At 46.2% G+C, this 20,515-nt stretch overlaps 1 protein-coding gene across 1 annotated transcript in view; it reads left to right on the top strand.

Annotated features, from left to right (window-relative positions):
* RIPK1 (receptor interacting serine/threonine kinase 1) overlaps window positions 1–20,515 on the top strand; it is an 840,028-nt gene that overhangs the window by 578,270 nt on the left and 241,243 nt on the right. The window lies entirely within an intron of this gene.

The raw sequence follows: 20,515 nt of genomic DNA, 5'->3' as shown, positions 1-20,515 counted from the left end.
GACCACGGCATCACAGTGGCCACGGACATCGCACACACCGACTTTCGCCAGATGGGCAACAGCATTTGCCATCACCGGCGCGGTTGGCTCAAGGCCACAGATTTCCGTCAGGACGTGCAGATCAGGCTAATGGACATGCCCTTCGACGGGAACAACCTGTTTGGCAAGGCAGTGGACGAGTCACTGCAGGCCATCAAGGTGGACACCGAGACGGCCGGGGCCTTGGGTTCCCTCCATCAACGACGGCCGTCCTTTCGGACCTCCGGAGGCAAGTCTCAAGGTGCCTCCAAAGGATTTGGCGGCAGATCCACGTCATACCGCAAGGCAGCCCGCTCCTCGTCGCAGGAAGTTTACAGAGGCCGCAGCAAGGCCGGAGGACACTGTCGACGTCATTGCCAAGGAGGACAAGGTGGCAAGGCCTCGGCGAAACAAGACTGAACTGACCGTGACGTTGGGCCCCCACCTGAGCACCCCGGTGGGAGGCCGACTGGCGAATTTCATCAGAGTGTAGGAGTCCATCTCCACCGACCGTTGGGTGCTAGATGCCCTGGCCCACGGGCACCCTCTGGAGTTCCAAAGAAAGTGTCCCTGTCTACTACCCGTGGCCTAGAAGGAAAACCACATGCCACAACTGCTTCTAGAGGTACGGGAAATGCTGAAAAAGGGCGCGATAGAACTCATCTCAAAGATAGTGATTACCCTGTTTAACTGCTACTTTTTATGTTCACCTTCTGTCTGCCTTGATTCAGCTGTTACCCACATACAGACACGCTATCACTTGCTCCTCTTTCTTTCTCTCTCTCCACATTCTCTTCTTTCGTTCTCCTCTTTCTCTCATCTCCTCCCACACCGCTTTAGCCCACATTCCCTTTAACTATTTATTCTCCTGTTCACGTGGTATGATATGATATGATAGTTTATTTATATAGCGCCTATACACAATGTGTTTCAAAGCAAGACAGTGGTAATAGCAGTATGCCATGTTTAATGTGTACATTTGCAGCTAAAGAGATTTACTGATACAGAATATTAAGGACTCGCGCAGGACGATTACAGTAACTGCTACTCTATATTCTCAAATCATGCAATTCATTGTGCATTTAAAGTATAGCAGAGACCTTAACTGTAGACAGTTGCCACCGGGGTTGATGGACTGGATTATGCTAGTCCTCTTTCCATCTTTTGCTCTGCGCCCTATGGAATATGGCTCTTTACAAAACGTGTGGTCCAGCTGTCGGTCACTAACATAGCAATCCACACTGTGCCTTAAATCCCTTCATGTTAGGGCTATTATAAAATCACTACACTAATCATCTCTGCTAATAATTGAACATTCTCTTGAGATTCAAAAAATCTATATTATGTGCATGCCCTTTTTGTTTCATGCCTGCTCTGAACAGTCTGCCAAAGGGAATAGCGCTCTGAAGCCATAACTGTGGAAGGCGCTAAATATGTATTAAGTAACATGACGACATAGCATGTGCTCCCCTCCTGTACAATTAGTTGCATGTAAACCGTATATAGTGGTGAAAGCTTGGCAAGCAGTATTTTGAGAGAAAACAAAAAAGATGCTAAAACTCAAAGTAATTCACCATTCCAGAATCAGCGGTTCACACTCCTGCACAGTCTCCCCCACGCATGCTTGCTGGGGATGTGGTGAGGAGAGCTATGTGAAAGAGAAGGTGGGGCAAAATGCGTCATTTCCTGCATTCGTGGTGTGCTTAGCTGGCAGTTTTTTAGGCTGCAGAACAGCTACTTTTGTATTCATGCGGGCCCATCTGCATCACATGCTTTCCAAGCTGTTAATTTCACTTCCTTGTGGTTTCCCCTCAGCTTCTCCGTTGCAGCTCCCTTTTAAAAATGGTCACGTTTTTCATCACTACTGGGAACTGATTGCTTAACAAGAAGGGAGTCATTTTCTTTTGTTAGCTTATTTACTTATGCTTTATTTTTAAAATCCATCCCAGTAGGCTTCGGCTTGGCTCTCAATTCCATTTGCAGGTCTAAATGATGCAGGCTGTCGATGATTGAATTTTTACATCAACAACCTTCTTGAAGGGGTTGCCTGGCATACAGAGCAAAAGCTGCGCCTACCTTACAAACCTTTTTTTTACCTTACTCCCACTCCCCTCTCTACTTTCCCTGTAAGTCCACTGATCAATATTGATAGCATCTCGCAAACAACACCACAGTCAAATATAGACGTCTTAAGTTGGCATAGCTTTGGTAGTTCAAGAGTTCTCCTCTCATGCTGCAGAGGACCCTCACACTCTCCTACCCGTCCAAGCTATGCCACTCGATGCTCATCCATGGGTAATGAAGATTCCCCCTTCTAATGGGACAGGGAGCTCTTGATTCTATTAAAGACAAGGAGGCGAGCATTAAGCTTCATCTTCTTTTATTTTCCACTCTCCAGCAGTTTCAACAAATATAACTTTGTAAACTTTTCATTTCATTTTTTTTTGTTTTTAAATTTAACAAAAAACTTCGTCCCATGAATCCTGTAGTCCCATAGTCTCTGGCCATGTGACCTAGTCCTTCCTGTCCCTTAGTCCTTCCTCTTCTTGACTGCTCGAACTGCAATCTTTTCCCAAACTTTGTAACCAACTGGTCAACTTGTTCCGAACTTTCTGCTCAGTGCCGGATTGGCTTCTCACACTTGAACTTGCTAGCTCGCTCCAGGCAATGCGATCCTTTAATCGTCTCAGCTGTGCTTTTGCTCGTCTCCTAATGCCAGGAGGAAACAAAAAGTACATATTAGGGCGGGGTATACACACCCTATTCTGGAAGGAATAATCATATTAATTATAAACTGTGCATCAAGTCATTCATTTCAACATCGTGTCTGCTTGTGTATTCGGGACGGGAATTTAATGCTCGCCTCCTTGTCTTTAATAGAATCAAGAGTTCCCTGCGCTATTAGCAGGGGGAATCTTCATTCTATGTCAAGACGGAGGCGAGCATTAAACTTGTTCAAAGCTTCTTACTACTGAATCAGCTATTGTATTAATTGGTCTACAATAGAACGTTCTAAACGTTGAATCACTAGCCCAATCTGCTGCTTTCATAATGTCTTGCAACGCTGCGCCTTGCCCTAATGCTTTCGAGGCCATCGCTCCTCTAACTGAATGTGCCCCAAATCTGGACATATCGATGCCAGCCATGTTCATGATGTCTCTAACCCATCTCGCTATTGTGGCGGTAGCTACGCCCTTATGTGGTCTTCTGCGCGCTATTAAAAGCTGGGTTATCCCTGCCGGCCTCACTTCTGCTGTTCTAGACTTATATTCTTTAATACAAGTTGCTACACACCACTTGGGGTGATCTGGCATGTACGGGTAAGTGATTGATGAAGAGTCTGTCTTTGTCCTTCTAACTATGTTGAATGTCACTCCTTCCGGACCAAAAGACTTTCTATTGATTTCTAGAGCCTTCACGTCTGCTACTCTCCTGCATTATACCATGCACAGGAGCATAGCCAGTTTTTCGGATAACTGTCCCAGAGACAGATATCTGTTGTTTGGCCAATCTGCAAGAAATCTCAGCACTGTGGAAACGTCCCATAAGGTTTCGTATCTTGGCTGTGGAGGTTTCCTAAATCTAATCCCTTTCAGCAGTCTTATCACTGTTATATTCTCTCCTATTGGAATTCCCTCTATCGGCAGATGCCCTGCCGAAATTGCGGACCTATAGACTCCTATAGTCCTGTAAGCTTTACCATCCTGTAACAATTCCGCTAGGAAGTTTAGAACTTCGACTAGAGGGGCAGAAACGAGATGAATCTTTCTCCTTCTGCACCATGTCGACCATCTATTCCAAGCTGTGTCATAGCTCTTTCTGGTGGAAGGTGCCCAAGACTCGGCGATGAGGCTTGCAGCCTGCGCCGAAATTCCCAGGAGATTCCAGCGTCTCCTGCTATCCTGCACGCCATCAGCGGCAGCGTCCCCTTCACTCTCAGAGGGTGAAATGACCCAGCTGGGTCCGTGAGCAAGTTCACTCCTTGAGGTAATAGTCTCGGGTAGTCTATTAGCAGTTCCATGAGCGTCGGAAACCAAACTTGCGATTTCTAAAGCGGAGCTACTACTATGAGGCTCGCTGCTTCTCTGCGCTCTTTCGCTAATACCCTGCTCATCATTATAAATGGCGGAAAAGCGTAGAGAGTCTGCTCTCTCCAGTCTTTCAGGAAAGCGTCCGCTCCTGCTGCTGCTGGGTCTAACCTCCAGCTGAAGAATCTTTCTTTCTGTGCGTTCAGTCTGGACGCAAACAGATCTGTGTGAATCGGTCCCCACAGTTCTTCCAGGTGTCGGAATGTCTCCCGATCCAGCATCCAATCGCTGGAGTCCGAGAGGTATCTGGAGTTCCAGTCCGCTATCACATTCAGCGAACCTACCAGGTACTCGGCTACCACTGAAGTCCCAGAATCCAGGCAGGCGTGCCAAAAATCCTTGGCTATCTCCGCTAGCAATCTGGATCTCGTCCCTCCTAAATGATTTATGTATCTGACTGCTGAGATGTTGTCCATCTTCAGCAGAATACAGGAATTCACTTTTCCTTTCGTGAAAGCCCTGATCGCAAATGATCCGGCTAACAATTCCAGACAGTTGATGTGAAGCTGGAGTTCTTCCGCGCTCCATCTCCCACCTGTCTGGAGATTCCCGCATCAGGCTCCCCAGCCTGTTTGGCTGGCATCTGACTCTATTATCAGATCTGGACGGTCGCCGAAGATGGCTCTTCCGTTCCATGCTTCCATAGTCGCTAACCAACACTGTAGTTCTGTCCTGGATTCTTGATCGATCTGAACTAGGTGGTGATAATGCAGGCCCTGTCGTAAATGTTTTATTTTTAGTCTTTGCAGGGCTCGATAATGAAGCGGGCCTTTAAAGATCGCTTGTATCGACGCTGCTAATAAGCCTACCACTCGAGCTACAGTGCAGAGGGAGATCACTGTTTTGCTAAGACACGCTCTCAATTCCCTTTTTATGTCTCGTATCTTCCTGCCGGGAAGCTCTAGAGTAGCTGTCCTGGTATCCAGGATAAACCCTAGGAATTCTAACCTCTTGGTTGGTTTCAATTCTGACTTCTCCTGATTCACTAAAAAACCCAGAGACGACAGGAGCTTCACCACCCAGTCGGCCTGGTAAAGGAGAGTCTCCTTGCAGCTTGCCATCAGCAGGATATCGTCTAGATATATAATCATCCGAATCCCTTTCTCCCTGATTGCTGCTGCTACGGGTTTCATGATCTTTGTGAACGCCCACGGCGCTGACGCCAGCACGAAAGGCATCGTAGCAAATTGCCATAATTGCCCGTCCCAGTCGAACGCTAGGAAAGGGCGAAACTCTTTGTGAACTGGTATCATCAGGTATGCATCTTTTAGGTCTATCCTCGCTAGCCAATCATCTTGCCTGAGTGTATCTCTGAGCTGATGCGTCCCTTCCATTTTGAAATGTTTGTAGACTACCCAACCGTTCATGTTTTTTAGATTTATTACTGGCCTTACTTTTTCTTTCCGGTGGACTAAAAACATCGTGCTCACAAATTTTGGGGGTGATACGCATTGCTCTATCGCTTGCTTCTCTGCTAACATTTGCAATTCTGTGTGTAATAGACTTTTCTCTATTTGGGTCGAGGCTAGAGGACGGGGAATATGACTCTGAATGGGAGTCTCTATGAAGTCTATGTGCATGCCATTCACTGTCTGCAGGACCCAGGCGTCGCTGGAAAGCGAGCGCCAGTTTTCCCCAAATAGCCCTGCCCTCCCCCGAACTGGTGGGTATGCAAAAGTTCTCACCTGCGGGGAAGTTGTGTCCTCTTCCCTGTCCTCTGCCTCTCCTCCCTATCGGGAAATGGCCTCTAGACGGGAAAAATGAATCAGGCTGCCTGTTCTCCCAGTAGGTGTTCCTGTTTCCTTGATGCCTTTTGAACGCCTGATAGCGACCGGTCGCTAGGCCTCTGGACCGACCGGTCCCGCTAAAAACTCTCCCAGGAAAGATCTTTTTCATTGAGGCCTGGGCCTTTTCTAATGAGGTAAAGGTTCCCACGAACCTCCCCATTTCCTTGCCAAACGTGTCGCCAAATAAGAGTCCTTGCGCCGCTTCGCCTGCTTCATACGACGACAGGTCTCCTAGTTTGTTGTCGATTTTAAGGAGAAGGCCTCTTCGGCGTTCTGAAGAGATTGCACAGTTTGCGTTGCCTAAGAGGCATACGGCCCTCTGCGCCCAGTTGGCCAGGACTGCGGGGTCCACTTCCTCCCCCGTGTCTTTGGCCCGTTCTGCCATGTCCATAATCTTCGCTAATGGACCAGCCAGGTCCAAGACTTTTTCCTGGCAGCTCTTCCACGAGCGGTCTATGCCCTTCCTGGGATCTCTGTTCGCTTTGGAGACGAATGAGAGCATCTTCGGATCGAGTTCTGGTGCTTCCGCCACCTTGCCCGGTAAATCCGGCTTGGGACACTCCGCTCTCATCCGCTGCCTGACTTCCCTCTCTAGCGCCTTACGCAACCTCTGCGTCATGTATTTAGCTACCCTCGGTGAGGGTACCCATTCGGAGGATCTGGGATTTCTTATTTCTTCTGGTTGAAACATATCTGATGTTTCCTCCTCCTCTAGGTTATTCATTTTCCTTAGTTTTTTCCTCGGAGGAGGCTGGCTCTCCTCGTCCCCTTCATTATCTGCTTCCTCCTGTGAGGAGGCTGGGGATTCTTGAGGATCCTCCTCTGGGGAGTACTCCTCTCAGCTGCCCATATTGTCATCCCCTGGGTAGGGGGTCTCGAGGCTCGGCACCTGTGTCTTCCTCATGAACGCTTCCCTGAGCTTACTGAAAGCGTTCGAAGCCTCTGGGGCTATTAGTCCTGCCCCATCCATCTGGCCCGGGGGGGTCAGAAGAGTCGCCGCTCTTCCGGTCCTTGGTACACCCCTTTGGACCTTTCGATGAGGTCCTAGTGGACGTGCTTTCTTCGGTGCTTGAATCATTTTTGCTCAAAAAGATTTCAATAGTCTGGAGTCTCTCCTGTAAGGGTCTAACTCCTTGAGCTACTGCCTCTGACAACGAATCTCCCAGCACTTCCTTAAAACTGTGGGCCAGGTCTTCATAGCCTGCCTCCTCATCACTCCATTCAAAATTGGACATCTCTTGTGCTGACAGGTGCCTTGAAATTACCTTAGAAAGGTGTAGTGGCACGTCCACTGATTCGCTTTATGAGACTGCACCTTCTTTATTGCCAGTATGAAACTGTGATCTTCTTAGGGATCCTTTGTACTATCCCTTGAGTGAATACTCACTGAAAGCTCAGTATAAAGGAAAAACCAGCTGAAGCTAGGCAGAATACATGTAAATTCGGAGCTAATTCTTACTCCGTATTGCTACACGCTCGAAAATCTCCTTCGCACTGGAGAATTTCAAAATGGACCCCTCCCCCTCAAGGGAGGGGGCCTGTCATGCGAGCGTGGTGCTTGTATTAATATGGAGGGGAATCCCTATCCCTCCTTACGTGAGCTGCGGTCGTACTCCGGCCCCTCCTCCACAAGGGTGGGGGCCGGGGCTGCTCTTCAGCGCGGCCTCCACGAAGAATCCCTTGAATTCCGAGGATGGGGCCGCCTACGCAGTACGCGTGCGGGGAAAGAAGAGCTTTCCCGCTCGTGACAAGCTCCGCCCCGCAAGGGTGGGGGCTAGCCCGCTCCCGGCACGTGTGAAAGCGCTGCGGTGCTCGTGAAGAGGAGATCTGCAGGCCCCTGGGGTGCCGGTAGTGCGGCATGGGGCCGCGGGTCCCTCTCACACTAAATTATCACGCCATCAACAATTTCTCTATAAAACGCTGCGCGTTTATATAACAACATAAGTCATAATGTTCTATACAGTACTGCTAACACGTCGTAACTATAAACACTGAGTTACGGAGCACCAAGAAAACTGTACTTATCTTTCGGAGAGCAGAATAAGAAGAGGAAGGACTAAGGTACAGGAAGGAGGTCACATGGCCAGAGACTATGGGACTACAGGATTCATGGGACTTGAAGTTTTTTGTTAAATTAAAAAAAAAAAATTGAAATGAAAAGTTTACAAAGTTATATTTGTTGAAACTGCTGGAGAGTGGAAAATAAAAGAAGATGAAGCTTAATGCTCGCGTCCGTCTTGACATAGAATCGTGTATCATGGCACCATTTCCCTTCCTCCCTCCCTTACCCAATTGCTTGTCTACTTATTAGCACTTCAGTCTAGAGCCTCTGAGACCTACGTTGTACCACATTAAAGTCTTCTTTGTGGCGCCCCTTGTTCAATACAATTTGTAAACTGTTCTTAGGTATGCTAACCCAAGAAATTGGATGGACCTTTTATAAGAAATATAAAGAGAATCCCTGAAACAGATAGACTTTCTCAGCCGATGTAGCAGAGTTCCTGAGAGGCTAAGAGACTGAAGCTCCAATCATGGATATCTAAAACGGCAGATATTACTCTTTATTAATAATGTGTTAGACTAACATGAAGCATCCTACACCACAGAAGAGTACTTCTAGCAGCAAACAAAACATTGAGTATCATGTAGATGAATATGACACACCACGTATGACTTTTAATTTTAAAAAAATCCCTTTTCTTATATTGGGTTAAACTGCAAAGCATTTATGCAAATAGGGATTTTGTTTCAAAATGTTATAGATACGGACACAGAAAATCAAACAGGTAGGGAGACTCCTTTTTTTAAGGGACGTTTTAGTGAGCATGTAACTTAAACATTAAAAAATTAGAGTTCCGAACATCGTTATGAAATGACAATTATGTTCATTTATTATTTTATATATTATGATCCCTGAAGATGGCCAAAGGACCGACATGCATTGTATATGAACATTTGCCTGTGTTTTTGGAATAAAGAATTTCTTTTATGAAAATAGGAATTTGTGAAAGTTGAACATTTTTGCGTGAAATTAACATTGAAAATTCAAATGTTTATCAGGAATTTTCCCTGAAAAATACTAAGTCATTAAAGTTTTTTCTAAACATTTTGTGTGTAATTCACACAATAGGTCCTTTCAATTTCTGGGGTTAGCATACCTAAGAACAGTTTGCAAATTGTATTTTTTGTCGCTCAGTGCAGGTGGGACTATTTGACCAAATACCACGGGATGGGAGTTGACATAACGTATTAAAATAAGTACTAGTAGCATTGGATTAAATTGTGGTGCCCGCTCAACCAGAGTTTTTTGTTTTTGACCCCTTGTTCTATACCCCACCTTTAGATAGTCAGTCACTGATACAAATGAAGGACCTATTTGCCTTCTCCGAATATTTATTCATGAACTCTTTTGTAATGTACCTCATGCAAACATGATACTTGGGACCAGAATGTGATAAAGCAGTGCAGGGCATATACATTCAAAGGGTAATGAAGGGAAAGGAACCATGCGTAATAGACAAATACAACTCCCAAGAATTTAACAGGACTGACGCACTTTTTCCATCTTTGTGTAGCATAAAGAATTTCTTATTCCAATGTATCTTTAGAAGGCCCTTATTTTGGAAACCCAGGTAATGTAAATGTAAATTATTTTCACAATTTCACATGTACCACACTTTGAAGTCGTTTGGGGCCTCATTCACACAATAGAAAAATGCAAAAAGAGACAAAATAAAGCATTATTTCCTGGGTTTTGAGGATGTTCAATTTCAGACCTTTTTTGTGGGATGCCAGCCAGGAGTAATAGCTTACCCATCCACCCCCTGATTAATGCACCTTTTTTATTTTGTAGTCTAGTATTTTCAAGGTTAATGGATTCGCAACATCAACCAATTAGATGATTACATTTTACATGAATACATGAATTGTCTTTCGACTTTTGTTTTGCAGGTTATTTTAATCCGATTTACTCCACAGTTTGTTTCCATTGTGCCTTATCTGCGTGGCTTGGGGAATATGCAGCATTCAATTCCTGTTCCCTCTTTCATGCTTTGCAGCTTTTAAGTTCCACAGGAGAGCTACAGTGTGCAAACTTTCATTTGGGAAAGTGAACTTTACACCGCTGCATTGTTACTGCTATTAATGACCGTAATCACGCATCACGTGGTTTACATGTAAAACCAAATACATACCATTCTGCGTTAAGGAACAGATTGGTCCTTAAAAAGCCTTGCTTATGATTGACAAAAAAAGAGAATAATATCAGCCAAAATTTAGAAATGAATAAAATAGTGAAAGATATTTGTACCGCTTTATTTAATTGGTGTTCAACCTTGGAAGCAATATCTGGGCAACTCCCTCACTCTTGAACAGACCAGGGTTGCACTCTTCATTCAGAGAACATCTCTAGCTTTGGCTTCGAATTTAATATCTAGTCTTCTGGTCATTTTCTTTTACTGGAGTTTGGCAAAAGGAAATCACAAAATTACCCAGAATTACATAACTTTTGCCAACATGGCTGATCATTATTTCTGCACATTCGATATCTTGAAGCATTATCGCTCGAGTGCTAATACCACATATGTTATGTTTCGAATGGATTGTGTCCTCCCACTTATTCCTCATCTTTTGATATTCATCTGCAGCTTCAGCTGCTTTGGAAAAAGATTTTCAGCAGAGAGCACGGTGCGTAGGATGGGCAACTTTACAGAATGGTTTTGCAGGACACTTAAGGCGTGGTAGCGCATTAGAAGCGGCCTGCAGTGCGCGCTGTTCCATATGGTGTAATTTGTGCCTCCTGATCACATCCACTTTTTTTGGTAACATTAGTGGTAGATGACATTTAAGCACATACACAGCACACACAAAAAAATAGTTGGACCACTGTACAGGGAGGACACTCATCTGTAGAGCTCTGTCCAGGCCCTGTGGATCAAAATATATGCAAACATCCAAATTTGCATATGCGTTGACATCATAAGTGACTTCACAGAAAGAGCACTGCAAAAAGCATCACCAGTCTTTGCTACTTTGAGACACCTAGGGAAGTGACATTACAATAATTTGCCATGAGTTAATTGAGTGTCAAATAACTTTGTGGAGTGAAATGCACGAATGGCACTACTATTTATACATGAGTAGCAGCTCTATAGCTATTAAAACCATCAGTGAGGATTTATTTTTTATAATAGCTTATAACATAATGGTATAATAATAGAAGCTATGAAGTGATCACTTATAGGGACTCCAGATAAGACACTGTGAGATTAAATGATTTGCCCCAGATCACACACTTTGGTTAGTGAATGAAAGAAGACACTGAGATTAAATGGTTTGCCCCGGATCACACACTTTGGTTAGGGAATGAAATAAAACACTGTGAGATTAAATGATTTGCCCTGGATCACACACTTTGGTTAGGGAGTGAAAATGAGATGTGGGCAATTTAGCAGTTGACCACATATCTTTCAAGGTTTTCTTGATATACATATTTATTAAGGCTTTGTTTATAGAAATGCCTTGGAAAAAACACATACAACATACAAAACGAGCATCTCACAGTAAACTAACCTTACACTATATAACCTGTCATAGAAATATATTGAGTAAAATGAGTATGACTCTAGCTTTATTTTCCCTATCCTACATGAAAGGTCACAATAGCACCAGGCAAACTAATGCGAGACAAAACATTCTCCCTTGACTTTCAAAATTATAGTCTTATTTCAAACACAGCATGCTGCATTATGCACCCCTTCAACAGCCTACTTTTAATCACTCCCAATTCACATTTCTTGAAGGGACAGAAGTCCCTGCTAATATTCCCCCTCACCCCTATTGATGTCCAATTGCTCCCATTGTAATGCCCTGTTGACACAGAGCAACATGTTAAGATGCTGCGCACCCTGGGCGAACTGTTCTTCTGCCCTGAGCTTCAACTATCACACAGAAGTGTGAGCTGAGGGCAGAAAAGACTTTGATCAGGCCGGGGTCGAGGCAAAGTCCAGACTTTTGACGTCTCGCAGAAGGTGTCTACAAATCACGGGACAAAACCCATCAATGCGGGTAAGTCCCACAAAATACGGGATGGTTGGCCACCCTAGCAGTGTATTGATGCAGTAGACTCGGTGTCCCTCGAGAGCCTCCGTCTCAATGTCAATGTCCTCACTGGTACATATAGCATGTGCAGCGCCCGTTAGGTTCAGTTCCGTTTTTCTACAATAGCTAACGCTTTGAGAATTACGGTGCACTTCGGTTCCAATTATAAACTGCGACATACTCAAACGATGGCCTTATCATCAAGACCATCAATCCCGAAGGCTGGTTCAAGAAATGCTTGATTGCTGCGCCACGCTGTCGCTCACAGACTCTCAAGTGTGTCAGTGGTGTCTTGGAGCATGAGACAGGAAACTGTTGATCCTAGTCAAGCAATGACCGGTAACACGTTGAAAGAGAGAAAAGGGAAATTAGCGGCATGTAGGCCCCCAACTAAATCCCCCTCAACAACTCAGTCAAAAAAGCGCTCATCCGAGTCGAGAGGCGACTCGACTCGAAGGAAAAAGTCAAAAAAGCAATCTCAGCCAACATGGCTGATCATTATTTCTGCACATTCGATATCTTGAAGCATTATCGCTCGAGTGCTAATACCACATGTTATGTTTCGAATGGATTGTGTCCTCCCACTTATTCCTCACCTTTTGATATTCATCTGCAGCTTCAGCTGCTTTGGAAAAAGATTTTCAGCAGAGAGCATGGTGCGCAGGATGGGCAACTTTACAGAATGGTTTTGCAGGACACTTAAGGCGTGGTAGCGCATTAGAAGCGGCCTGCAGTGCGCGCTGTTCCATATGGTGTAATTTGTGCCTCCTGATCACATCAACTTTTTTTGGTAACATTAGTGGTAGATGACATTTAAGCACATACACAGCACACACAAAAAAATAGTTGGACCACTGTACAGGGAGGACACTCATCTGTAGAGCTCTGTCGAGGCCCTGTGGATCAAAATATATGCAAACATCCAAATTTGCATATGCGTTGACATCATAAGTGACTTCACAGAAAGAGCACTGCAAAAAACATCACCAGTCTTTGCTACTTTGAGACACCTAGGGAAGTGACATTACAATAATTTGCCATGAGTTAATTGAGTGTCAAATAACTTTGTGGAGTGAAATGCACGAATGGCACTACTATTTATACATGAGTAGCAGCTCTATAGCTATTAAAACCATCAGTGAGGATTTATTTTTTATAATAGCTTATAACATAATGGTATAATAATAGAAGCAATGAAGTGATCACTTATAGGGACTCCAGATAAGACACTGAGATTAAATGATTTGCCCCAGATCACACACTTTGGTTAGTGAGTGAAAGAAGACACTGAGATTAAATGGTTTGCCCCGGATCACACACTTTGGTTAGGGAATGAAATAAAACACTGTGAGATTAAATGGTTTGCCCCGGATCACACACTTTGGTTAGGGAATGAAATAAAACACTGTGAGATTAAATGATTTGCCCTGGATCACACACTTTGGTTAGGGAGTGAAAATGAGATGTGGGCAATTTAAGCAGTTGACCACATATCTTTCAAGGTTTTCTTGATATACATATTTATTAAGGCTTTGTTTATAGAAATGCCTTGGAAAAAACACATACAACATACAAAACGAGCATCTCACAGTAAACTAACCTTACACTATATAACCTGTCATAGAAATATATTGAGTAAAATGAGTATGACTCTAGCTTTATTTTCCCTATCCTACATGAAAGGTCACAATAGCACCAGGCAAACTAATGCGAGACAAAACATTCTCCCTTGACTTTCAAAATTATAGTCTTATTTCAAACACAGCATGCTGCATTATGCACCCCTTCAACAGCCTACTTTTAATCACTCCCAATTCACATTTCTTGAAGGGACAGAAGTCCCTGCTAATATTCCCCCTCACCCCTATTGAAGTCTAATTGCTCCCATTGTAATGCTCTGTTGACACAGAGCAACATGTTAAGATGTTGCGCACCCTGGGCGAACTGCTCTTCTGCCCTGAGCTTCAACTATCACACAGAAGTGTGAGCTGAGGGCAGAAAAGGCTTTGATCAGGCCGGCGTCTCGCAGAAGGTGTCTACAAATCACGGGACAAAACCCATCAATGCGGGTAAGTCCCACAAAATACGGGATGGTTGGCCACAATAGCAGTGTGTTGATGCAGTAGACTCAGTGTCCCTCGAGAGCCTCCGTCTCAATGTCAATGTCCTCACTGGTACATATAGCATGTGCAGCGCCCGTTAGGTTCAGTTCCGTTTTTCTGCAATAGCTAACGCTTTGAGAATTACAGTGCGCTTCGGTTCCAATTATAAACTGCGACATACTCAAACGATGTCCTTATCATCAAGACCATCAATCCCGAAGGCAGGTTCAAGAAATGCTTGATTGCTGCGCCACGCTGTCGCTCACAGACTCTCAAGTGTGTCAGTGGTGTCTTGGAGCATGAGACAGGAAACTGTTGATCCTAGTCAAGCAATGACCGGTAACACGTTGAAAGAGCGAAAAGGGAAATTAGCGGCATGTAGGCCCCCAACTAAATCCCCCTCAACAACTCAGTCAAAAAAGCGCTCATCCGAGTCGAGAGGCGACTCGAAGGAAAAAGTCAAAAAAGCAATCTCGATCCAGGAGTGGACCGCACCATTCTTCATCTTTCAAGAAAACGAAGAAGAGACGTCCTACGTCACCTTCCACCTCTTCCTCCGATACTCAGTGGTCGAAGTGTACGAAAAGAAGTAGTGGAGCTATGTTCCCTAATGGCCTGCACCGCTCCCAACAGAACCCATCGCCACGCCCCTCCCATGCACAATAAAAAACCCAAAACACACGTACCTGGTCTTTAAGGAAACGTCCTGTGCAGTGTACTGAAAGTGCAGGTTCCAACGTCTTCCTACACCTTTATTTTAAAACTAAATTGTTCCGGAACTGTTTCTTTTTAAAATAAAAGTATAGGAACGGTAAAACTTAATTAAAACAAGTATAGGAGCAGCGTTCCCGACCGCTCCCGCCCACTTTGACCACTGCCGATACTTCTTCTGAGAGAACAATATCTTGCCCAACCAAATCATTGATTCCTGCTGAATGGGAGTCATTCAGGCAGGAAATGTTACACATTTTCAAGAAGGAGCCCCTCCCCCCACCCCCGAAACAGAGACCAAGAGTCTATAGCCTGTTGCGCTATTGAAGGCCGACAAGGAGAAGACTAAGCCAAAATCCTGCATGCCTTCGAGCCTGGGACACAGGCCAGAAACCCCACAAGAACCTTTGAGGTCTCGACTCAACGACAAATCGTCAAAGACTCTATCAAATCGATGATCGAGCCCCTCGAGGGCTTTGATAAAGTCATCGAAAACATTGATGCCATTAGCGTCCAAAGTTTCGACGCCATTAGCATCGACACCACCTACTCCGTCAGAGTCGAAGCTATCAACGACATCTGGGCCGAGACCATCAAACTCTTTGCCCTCTAAACCTGCCGTGGTCATTAAGGAGGTTGAAAAGACATTTAAACCTTTACCTAGGAAGGATTTCTTCAAGCCTTTTGTCTTCAATGTATGAAGAACATGAACCTTCTGACACAGATTCTCCTCCTTTTGTGTTACAGTGTGGTACGCCAAATGTCTCAGAAGCCCTGATCCCTCCAGTCAGCCAGTGGAATTGACACTTCACTGGAACTTGAATTTGGTAAACCGGACCATGCTGAACAGGCTGATGCCCCATACAGACATCTTATGTCTGTGGTAAAGGAGTTTCCAGGATGGTGCAGGCCTGCTTTCCCATTCGAGCAAGATGACCTAACTGACATCCTTGATAAGGACCCCCGGAAGGGTCCATTACTCCCTTTTCATATTGCCAAACCTCACCAGAAAGTGCAGGCCATCCAGTAGTGATCCTGACTATTAGTCTAAACATCCAATGCCAGAAAGCCTGGTAGTTCAGGCTGCGACTTCAACCTCTAAATAAGCAGCTTATTCTGCAATACCCCCAGACAGGGATGAGAAGCGTTTCAAAGCTTGGGCAAGAAAAGTGTTTTCTGCTGGCAGCATGGCTTTTAAATCTGCAAATGCCACTTGTGCATTAGCTAAATTTACATTCACCCTGTGGGACTGTATAGCCATGGCGGCTGAGCATAGTCCCGAAGGGGAAGAATGAGACGGCTTCCTAAATATTCTAAGAGATGGAAAGGAGGCTATGTGTGAGTCTCTTCAATCAGAACTGGACTCTGCTGACAGCATCAGCAGAGCCATGGCGGCAAGCACTGTGATACGCAGGTTTGCGTGGTTGAGGAAGTCAGGATTTGCACTAGATGTTCAGGCTCCTCAACATGCCCTTTGACAGCACCCAGTTGTTTGGCAGCAAGGCTGATGAAAGCCTAGAGAAGCTGCAGACCTCAAAGGCGTCAGCCAAATCCCTTGGTGCTACTATCAGACATCCACACCCTTCTCCAGCATGGGGTCCGTCATGGATTCACATGCTCCTGAATATTCCCCGTCGTCAGGCCGAGAATCCTTGGTAAAAGAAAAACAGTTTCACTTTCACTTACAAACTGTATTTCTCCTCTAAACCAATCACTGGCCTCTGGGTCATACTGCCCCAGCCAATAACCATACTCTCCCTAAGCCCCTCCTCTGGTAGCCATCTGCAGATTTGGTAAGCACGTAAAGTGGCAGTATGACCAAGAAGAGCCGCAGAGTGGTAGGAGGGAGGGCTCGCATATGAATCCGAAAACAAACTAAAGAAAATTGTTTATTAGCTGTGTGCACATCATGATTGTCTTGCTGTGGCTTCCATTCATCTTAGCTGTGTGCGCATCCTGATTCTTGCTGCTGCATAAAGTCTAATTTAGCTGTCTGCAAATCCTTATTATCTTGCTGCTGCATAAAGTCGAATTTAGCTGTATGCACAACCTGCCTTTCATGAGAATGTGTTGAGAAGTCCACCCCCTCTGTACTTTGTCTAGTCTGCTACCTGTTCCCTCACCCTCCCTCTCTATGTGCTGTCATTCCTCTCAGCCCTACACCTGCTACCCCCTTTGCTCTGCGTGTTAACTGTTTTTCTGTGCATATTACCTTCCCCCAGCTACCAGTGCTTTTCTCCCAGTCTTGTGCCCTGTCCCTGTCCCCGTCCCCCACACCGACTGCTCTCCCTGCGCCTCTGTGGCCTCAGCCTGGTTAAGTGTACCTCACTCTATGCAGTTTGCTATGGCGCTCTCTATCTCTCTCATCTTCTCAAACTGCTTCTCTATCTTTGATCCTTCACCTCTTACTAAATCCGGCAGGAGGATACTCAAGAAGGACATACTGGGCTCTAACCCAAGCCTTCCAATTGCAGACACCTACGTCACTGCCTCTGCCAGAGAGACTCTTATTGACATCCTCTTTGTTGTTCCCTCATCCGACCTATGGACTCTCCATGATTGCTATTCTCTATCCTTTCTCTTCCTCACCCATCAATGGTGGCACCCGCTGGGAGGTCCTTCTTGCCCTCTCCACCTCCAAGGTCATCATCAATGTCTACCGCAGTGGTACAATCATGGTACAAGGTTCTTAACCCAGCCTTCTATTCTTTGATAGGCTCCTCCCCGCATTATCAACCTCCCGCCTCCTCCTTCGGCATCCCTGGCTCCCTTGCCAGCTGTGCCCACCTTGGCTCCCTTGTCGCCTCCTAACCACCCATCCACCCTCACCACGGCTTCCTTGCCGCCATCCCCCACATTGACAACCCCGTCAGCCCCCTCCTCTCTGGTGACCCTGCCACCCACTAACACTGTATCTGGGGCTCCCTTGCCCCCTGTGGCCCCTCCCGCACTGGCTCCCTTCTCAACCGCTATGGTCCCAGCTCCCTTGCCGGGCCTGGCTCTTCTGCCCACATCTACCTATGTCCCTCAGGAACTCTCGTCACTCATGGGGGGACCAATGCCACCCGCTCACCCCGTAAGTCTTTCACTGATGGCAATCTGCTCCATATTGCCACACTTAACACTCGCTCAGTTGCCAAACAATACTCTGACATCTGCAACCTCCTTGAAGTCCTGGATCTTGATGTTCTTGCCCTCACTGAAACCTGGTGCAAGTTTTCACACACTTTTCCCAGAAGGCTACAAGATACTCTCTCTGTCTAGACCAAACAGATCAGGTGGGTGAGTATCATTGATCTTCCCTGGGTGAATCCCTGTGTCTGTCATTCCCACTCAGGCCTACTCATCCTTTGAGTGCCTGGTCTGCAGGCTCTCCCTCTCTCCTAGCTCTTCACTCCTACTGGCCACCTATCGGCCACCTGGCCAGCCCTCCCTCTTCCTTTCGGAATGGGCTGACCTGGTATCCTCTCTCCTTTCCTCCTCTTCCCAACTCCTCCTACTGGGTGATCTCCGCATCCATCTCGACTCACCTGATTCCTCAGGACCTTCCTGCAAACTTTGCGACTCTCTCTCTCTCTTTCCATCTTACCCTCTGGCCCAACACACAGCGCTGGCCGCACCTTGGATGCTTTCCACTCAATTGACATTAGTCTATCTATCCCTCTCGCCACTTATCTCTCTCCTGGACTGATCACTCTCTCCTCTTTTCTCACTTGAAGCTCTCTTCTCCTATTGCATCGGTAAGCCCAACACTGCCTCCAGTCTGCAAGGTCATCCGACCCATGAAAAGAGTGTCTGTAGCTGCCTTTGCCTCTTCCTACTCTGCTCCTTCCACTCCTTTGTCTGACTCCCACCCTGACATAACCCTGTCTAATTTTAACCTCTCAGTTTTCAACAATCTTGACATTCTTGCACCTGTCATGAGTGTACGACTGAAGCCTACCAAAAAGTGCAACTCTTGGTATGAATCCAAACTGGCTGCCCTTAAATGCAAGTGCGGCACAGCCGAACGGAAATGGGATTCCACTGGCGCACCCTCTGACAAACTGGCCTGCTGCCTCCTCCAAAGGCAGTATAGACTCTGCATCTGCTCCAAGAAAAGTGTCTTTATTGAAGCCTGCATCTCCGGTGCATCCAATAACACCGCCAAACTTTTCAAAGTCTGCAAGGAACTAGCCAACCCTACCGCAGCTTCCTCCACCATTGCACCCACCCAGGCCCTTTGCTCGGCCCTGGCTAGACACGCCACCTCAAACACAAAGGATGTCCTATCCTCTCTCTTCCTATGCCACCTCAAAAACAAAGGATGTCCTATCCTCTCTTCCTCAGCACCTCATGCACCAACATCTCTTGTACCACCCTTGGCCACCTGCACCTATCACTCTCTCTACTTGCAGTGTCCCCCAGGGATCTAACCTACCCCCCTGGTTTTTCAATGGCTACATGGCCCCCGTGGCCTGTATGATAGCCACCTCCAACTTTCAGTGTTGCGCAGATGACACGCAACTCTCCATCAGGCTGCTCTCTTCCTAACTCATACCTGACTGTTTGCAATTCAGTTGTGGTGTGCTGCAAACAACCTTTGCCTCAATGCCAGTAAAACAGAGATTGTCCTCATCGGGACCCATGCTCCCACCTTCCCTCTTTCTCTCTGGCCGGCCTCCCGTGGCCCTGCACCTCCACCTACCAACAAGGCAAAGAACTTGGGGGTCAACTTCGACTCCACTCTCTACTTCTTCTCTCACATCACGGACATCTCTAAAAAGTCCCACTACCAACTGCACCTTCTCAGAGGTATTCTACCTTTTCTCACCATCCCCCAGAGGATCATTGTCTACAGAGCCTTGGGCCTCTCTAGGAACGACTACTGCAACAGCCTCTTTCTCAAACTGCCCTCTTCTACCCTTGGTCCTCTTCAACTCATCCATAACAGAACCGCAAGACTTATCCTTGGCCTCAAGCCCAGGGACCGTATTTCTCCGGCGCTGAAATGCCTTCACTGGCTCCCTGTGGCTGTAAGGATTAAGTTCAAGACCCTTCGCATTGTCCACAAGGCTTTCTGGGGCCTGGGCCCACTTTATCTGCAAAGCTCTCTTCCTAAATACTTGCCTTCACAAGCTCTCCGCTTGTCTTCCACCAACTCTCTGTGGGTGAGCAGCTTCTCCAAGCAGAGACTTGGGGGGAGATCTTTATCCTCTGCAGGTGCCTTCCTCTGGAACCGCCTCCTTGCCTCTCTCCATCTTGAGCCGGATCTCCTTAGATTCCATAAACTCCTCAGGGCTTTCCTTTTCGCCTCCTCCTTCTCTCTCCCTCTCCCCTGCTGACCACCTCTTTCTGATCTCTCACTCTCTCTCCTCCACTTATGCTCCGTTTCGCTGACTGGCTGCCTGGTGTGCCTTTGGAGCATCTAAGGACCCAAGCTTTCCTCTTCAGTCTCCAGTACTTGCCCTCGGGTCTTGCACTTGCCACAGAACTACTGTACTTCGGTTACTACCCATGAGAGTGGTATCTCTATGCACTTAACCCATGTACTGACGGAACTGGGCGCACTTATCCCTATTCACCTGCACCACGCACTTCCTCTCCTGTTCACCTGCATAATCTGAATGTACCATGCCTAGTAAGATTGTTTGTCTTGTTTTCCCTATGTCTTCCCCTCCCATGCATGGTTGAGTTATATAAGCGCATAATAATCAACCAATCCATGCCA

Source organism: Ambystoma mexicanum, chromosome 5p, assembly GCF_040938575.1.
Source record: "Ambystoma mexicanum isolate Mex_15411 chromosome 5p, UKY_AmexF1_1, whole genome shotgun sequence".
Taxonomy (NCBI): domain Eukaryota; kingdom Metazoa; phylum Chordata; class Amphibia; order Caudata; family Ambystomatidae; genus Ambystoma; species Ambystoma mexicanum.
The sequence above is the reverse complement of the archived record's forward strand: the minus strand, read 5'-3'. Positions and strand labels throughout refer to the sequence as shown.